This window comes from Furipterus horrens, unplaced genomic scaffold (assembly GCF_987537825.1).
Source record: "Furipterus horrens unplaced genomic scaffold, mFurHor1.1.pri manual_scaffold_7, whole genome shotgun sequence".
NCBI classification, from domain to species: Eukaryota; Metazoa; Chordata; class Mammalia; order Chiroptera; family Furipteridae; genus Furipterus; species Furipterus horrens.
The window spans coordinates 115388554-115394312 of NW_028327177.1; the positions used below are offsets into that span (position 1 = coordinate 115388554).

Sequence of the window (5759 nt, forward strand, 5' to 3'; positions counted from 1 at the left end):
TATACGTAAGGTGGTTGCTACTAACTCAGTTTCAGGCATCCACCGGGTGCCTTGGAACATAGTCCCCATGATTGGGGGAGGGGACTAATTTGCTTATTTTTTTCAGAATCAATTAAATGCAACACATGCCTGTTGAGAGCCAGTTGTGAACTCAGTTCTCTGAAGTCATGAAGAGGAAAGAGAATCTCAGTTGCTAGAAGCCTTGACTAAAGAAAACCTGACAGGAATCCAATCATCCACATTATATTGATGTTGCCATTTCTGGAAAACCTGATGATTTTTTTAACTTGAAACAGAGGTTTGTTTTATGTGAGGTATGGTGGACAGAAGAGGCTTTGAGTATTGGAAAGTCTAAGAAGAGTTTCTTGGCCTAGAGAACTTAGTTCTTGGGAGTCCTGTATTTTTTCATAATAAACTTCTTCTAACACTTGTAATGCCCAGACTCTTTCTGAGCAGTGTTCTCTCTAATTATAGCTCCCCTGATTCATTAAAGGGTATTAGAACCAGAATGCTGAGAGAGGAATAGACTTTAAAAACAAGCTTACCTCACAAGGGGGTGTAGCTCAGGGGTAGAGCATTTGACTGCAGATCAAGAGGTCCCTGGTTCAAATCCAGGTGCCCCCTGTTACATTCTTGTTTTTGCTTCCAAAGACTATGGATTAACTTTGATTTTATTATTTTCTGGAGCTCATGGGTGGTTGAATAATAATGTCCCTTGTGTATGTGCCAGGCATCAATCTATGTTCTTTACATGAATTATCTCCTCCATTCTTGCCAACATTTTACAAGATACCTACTATCAGTTTCTCCATTTTACACTAGGAGTCTGAGGGTTGGAGATGCTCAGTAATGGTTCAAGCTCAAAAAGCTACAAACAACAGGTCCAGGATTTGAACTCAAAGTACATACTCTCATTGACTTCATTATACTAGTCATGCTTTTTTTTTGATACTAGTGATAAAAGCTGTGCAACAAAATTCCACTTAGCAATGCTCCCAGGGTGCTAAGACTGTCCACTGAGTTTTAGAACCGTTTGGCTGCAAGGCCAACCCAGCAACTTAATGACTGTGACCATGATTTGCAGCGCCCGGGGATAAGTCATGGAATAGTCTTTATTCACAAACTATGGCTAGGGATAAACATGAACTGGTCTGAAATATAGGGACCTGTATTTTTTTCCTGCTTTAAACCTTGAGAAACTTCTGTTAGCCCCCATTTGTTTTCTGCAGCCCAGCACCCTAATATCTTGGGTGCCTTCATTCAGGATCCAGGCAAGGGCCAGAGATCAAACCTTAGTCTCAGTCTAACTTCTACCTACAATACAGGTGCTGCCCTGTCTTTGGTCAGCTTGAACACATATATTGAGCAACTACTATGTGCCAGAACTGTGGAAAGTGCGGGCTTAGAGGTGAATAAGACACAACCACTGGCCTAAGTGTGCTCTGAACCAGAAAGCAGGCCTATAAAGTAAAAAATTAGAGTAATGTGAGATGTACTGAGATGTGCCAGCATCAGGAATGCAAAGGAGGCAGTAATTCCTTCTGCCTATGGGAGGAGAGGTTAAGGGAGCCTTCTGAGAGGAGCTGATGGCTGGGATTTCACAGATGAACCATACATTACCGGAGGGAAGGTGGAGGGGGGGAGGGGCATGGGGAGTGGCGGTCCAGTTGCAGGCAGAGAAAACTGCATAGGCAGAGGCTGGAGCCAGATGGAGGCAGTTGGAAGCAGCTGGAGCAAAAATGTGCTATGGGGAGTGTCAGAAGCTGAAGCTGGAGCTGAAGCTGAAGAGTCAGATAGGGATCCAGATGTAAAGAACTTGGCATGTTGAGCTAAGAGACTTGGAGTCCTTCCTGAAGGCATTTAAAGGGGAAGTGATAGACTTGGTTTTAAAACAGGCTGTTCTGGATGGTGTGAAGGGTGGAGGCCTGGAGATTCTTTAGGAGGTGGTGGTTCTGCTGACCTAGCGATGGGGATGGACCTACGTGACGTCAAAGGTAAAATCAACAGTACGCAGTGATGAACAGGAACTGGGGAGAGATCCTGGAAGGATCCCAGAGATGTGTTGAGTATTTTGGCCAAATGATTGAGTACTCAGTGATGTCACCAACTACGACGGGGAGGAGGCTGATGCTATGGTTAAACAGGCAGGGCCAGCATTCGCCCTGAGCTACCCTGGGATCCAGCCCCATCGCGTCCCGGCTGTGTGACCACTCTGTGCCTCACTTTCCCTACCTGCAGAATCAGTATGCTAATGACAGTAATACCTCATGGGGTATTTGCGATGACTCCTGGGAAGTTATGGGTAGAACTTTCAGTACCATGCCTGGCATGTGGCAAGTGTCCAGTAAATATGAGCTGTTATTATTATAAGAAAGCAAAATCAGAGGAGATGCAGGTTTGGGCAGGAAGATGACAAGTTTTGGGGGGCATATTGGGTTTGAAATTGAGGTTCTTGTAAGGCCTCAGATTGGACAGGTGAGGAATGGGTGTCTTAGGGCTTCAGGGAGCTTGTGAGTTGGAATCCTGGCTGCTCTGTTTGCTTCTCAGCTCCATGGCAGCTGACAGGCGTTATCAGGGAGAATTTGTTAAAGCAACAGAGACTTCCTTGACCTTTCTTCTCAATCGTCGAGATATATATACACAAGATTAAAAATCCTCAGATGGAAACTCAAGGGAATAGTAATTAAAGATGTTCAAAGGTGAATTTTGAACTTCGGAACATCCAAAAAATTTTTTAACTGTGAAATGAAACAGTTCATCCTCGATGACGCCGGCTTTGGAAATCTGATGAAAACATGCACAATGTACAATACATACGCATATACAATATTTACCTATACTTTCAGAGTTATACATGAACCTCTGGATTTCATCTGTGGATACCCAAGTAAGATTCCCTCCATGTCCAATACTTTTTGGTGGCCCATAATATTTAAAACATTCATCGATGTACCCAGAGATTTATGGGCAGTTGGTGGAGCTGTAAGTGCTGGGAAGAGAATGAGCACACAGCCTCTGAGAAAAGCACTTGGTGATGTGGCTAGAAGGGAATCAGGATGAATTTAAGTCTGGGATGAATATCAACTACAAAGGTACTTACGAAGGATGATGTAACTCATAAAAGTGGAATAAGTGTTTTATGAGGCCTTTATTATGTCAGGGGGTATAGCTCAGTGGTAGAGCATTTGACTGCAGATCAAGAGGTCCCTGGTTCAAATCCAGGTGCCCCCTATCTGTTTGTTTTTGCTCCTCTTGGCAGTTTCATTAAAATACTGATTCTAGGGCAAGGCCAGCAAGGTGCCTAGGGTTGAAAATTCAAGAAGGAGCTCATTCTCAGGTTCATGCAAGTACTTTGGCTCATTAATTTCCTCAGCAGTAGAACCATGTGTTCACATAAACTCACGCTTCCTCCAATACATACACACACAAACACAGCCACACACCCAGAGACATGCACACAGTCACTCACCAGCTGTGTCGCATACACATGCAGACCCACACACCATCACACAGACAAAAATTTACACTATTAACCTATGTGCTTTCTCCTATGTACTACTATTCTCCTTTTCCGTATATTCAACATTATTAACCAGACTTTTTCTATTTTCCTTTCTTCAAGTGCTTTATCTTTTAACAACTATTGATTTTCAGAACAATTGTAAAGATATGGGTTAGCCAAAAAGTTTGTTCATCTTTTTTTGTAAGCTGGCTCTAGAAGTGCTTAGTTGTCTTTAACTTCATTCGAAACAATCTTGTTAGATTGTATTGTGACAGCTATAATATCAGCATGTATTAAAAAAAATCTTATCAAAATTGGTGAATTTTTGTGTAGCCATTTTAATACTGAAGATGAAAAAAAATAAATAACATTTTTGGCCTAGTATGTTTATTATTGTAGGAATGGTAAAAGCACAACTGAAACTAAAAAAAAAAAAAAATTGTGCAGAGTATGGAGAAGGTTCTGTAACTGATTGAATGTGTCAGAAGTGGTTTCCGAAGTTTCCTGCTGGAGATTTCTCGTTGGATGATGCTCTATGGTCAGGTAGACCAGTTGATGTTGATAGTGATCAAATCAAGACATTAATTGAGAAAAATCAACATTCTACTATGCAGTAGATAGCCAACATATTCAAAATATTTAATCAATAAAGTTATTGGTGATAATAAAAAAAGTATTTTATTTTACGGAAAAAAAAAACACATGAACTTTTGGACCAACATAATAGTATAGAGAGATCCCATGTACCCTTCACTCAGCTTCCCCTAATGTTAACATCTTGCACAGCCATGACATATTTGTCAAAACTATGAAATAGCCATTCATGCAACACTATTGACCAAACCATAGACTTCATTCAGATTTCACCAGTTTTTCCACTAATATCTTTTTCCTGTTCCAGTATTCAGCCCAGGATACTATGTCGCATTGTGTCATTATGTGTCCTTGGTTTCTTTCCATCTCTGAGAGCTTCTCAGCCTTCCCTTATCTTTTATTTTATTTTATTTTATTTTATTTTAAATAATCTTAACACTTTTTGAAAGTCCTGGTCAAATAATTTGTAAAATGTCCCTCGCTTTGGGTTTGTCTGGTGCTTTCTCATGATTAGACTGAGGTTATGGATTGGGAGAAAAATATCACAAAAGTGCTCTGTCCTTGCTGTCCCGTCTTATTAGGGGTAGAAGGAAACCACCATAGCAATTTAAGAGTTTGCTACATTGTAAAATTTTCAGGAGTCTGGTGTCTGAGACTCATTGGGATATGCCTTCTAAAGAGAGGGACACCACACAGAACAAAGCACACCACTTAGTAGATCTCTTTGGACTTTGGTGGCAATGTATTTGGATGTGCTTTCTGGTATATTTACTAAATAACAATAAGTCATAAGATTATCAGTTTTTTATTTTGTGGGGGGTCCCAGACCAAGAAAAGGGCCTGTACTCAATCCAGGCTGTGGGGAAAGCTGTTCCTCCACGTGGGTATTGTGATTTAGTATCAGAAGTGTAATTGGCAACTGTAGTTTTGTTAATTTGCCTTTTCTTTGTTTCCATAGCACATTGAATTTAGCTCTCTTTTATGTCATTATATGGTATATTGCAATTGTTTATATGCCTATTAGACTAATCTTGGCTATACCATGGTAACAACCGTGACATCTCAGGAGCGTACCACAATAAAGATTTGTATCGTATACATGCAAGGTCTGATGTAGGTCTGGCAGTCCTTGTCCCTCTTGCAGCTACGACATCTAGTGAAATGTGGCCTCTAGGGTCATTGGTCCAAGGGTAGAGAAGTTGGCCGAGTCTCATCAGTTCTTATCCCAGCAATGACAGGCATCACTTCTGTTCGTTGTTCATGGGACAGGGCTAGTCACAAGGCCCCAACTTCATTGCAACAGAGGCTCAAAACTCAGAAAGCATTTGGATACCCGGTGAGTACTGATTTTCTCTGTCATAACTCACCTTACCAACTCCAATATGGGCCCTTCAATGGTAGCACTTTTTCTGATTCTTCTTATTATCACCAGTGACTGGCGAATACCTGGTCCATAGTAGGGACTCAGAAAGTATTTGGTGAATAACAGCTATTGGCTAATTGAGTAAATAAATAAATGAGTGACACAAGCTATATAAACAACCTATATTTTTAAATTATTTGGAAACTGATTTTATTATAAGGCAAGAGTCATATTTCTCATATTAGAAAATCATTGGTATTTTCCCAAACAATCTCTTTAAAAGATTTAATTTTTTACCTA

The 5759-nt window shown here is 40.6% G+C and overlaps 2 non-coding genes across 2 annotated transcripts; both read left to right on the top strand.

Moving 5' to 3' along the window:
- The first annotated feature begins 552 nt into the window (after positions 1–552).
- TRNAC-GCA (transfer RNA cysteine (anticodon GCA)) lies at positions 553–624 on the top strand. The gene has a single exon. It is a non-coding gene; the product is annotated as a tRNA-Cys (tRNA).
- Positions 625–3159: 2535 nt separating this feature from the next.
- TRNAC-GCA (transfer RNA cysteine (anticodon GCA)) lies at positions 3160–3231 on the top strand. The gene has a single exon. It is a non-coding gene; the product is annotated as a tRNA-Cys (tRNA).
- Positions 3232–5759: the final 2528 nt, after the last annotated feature.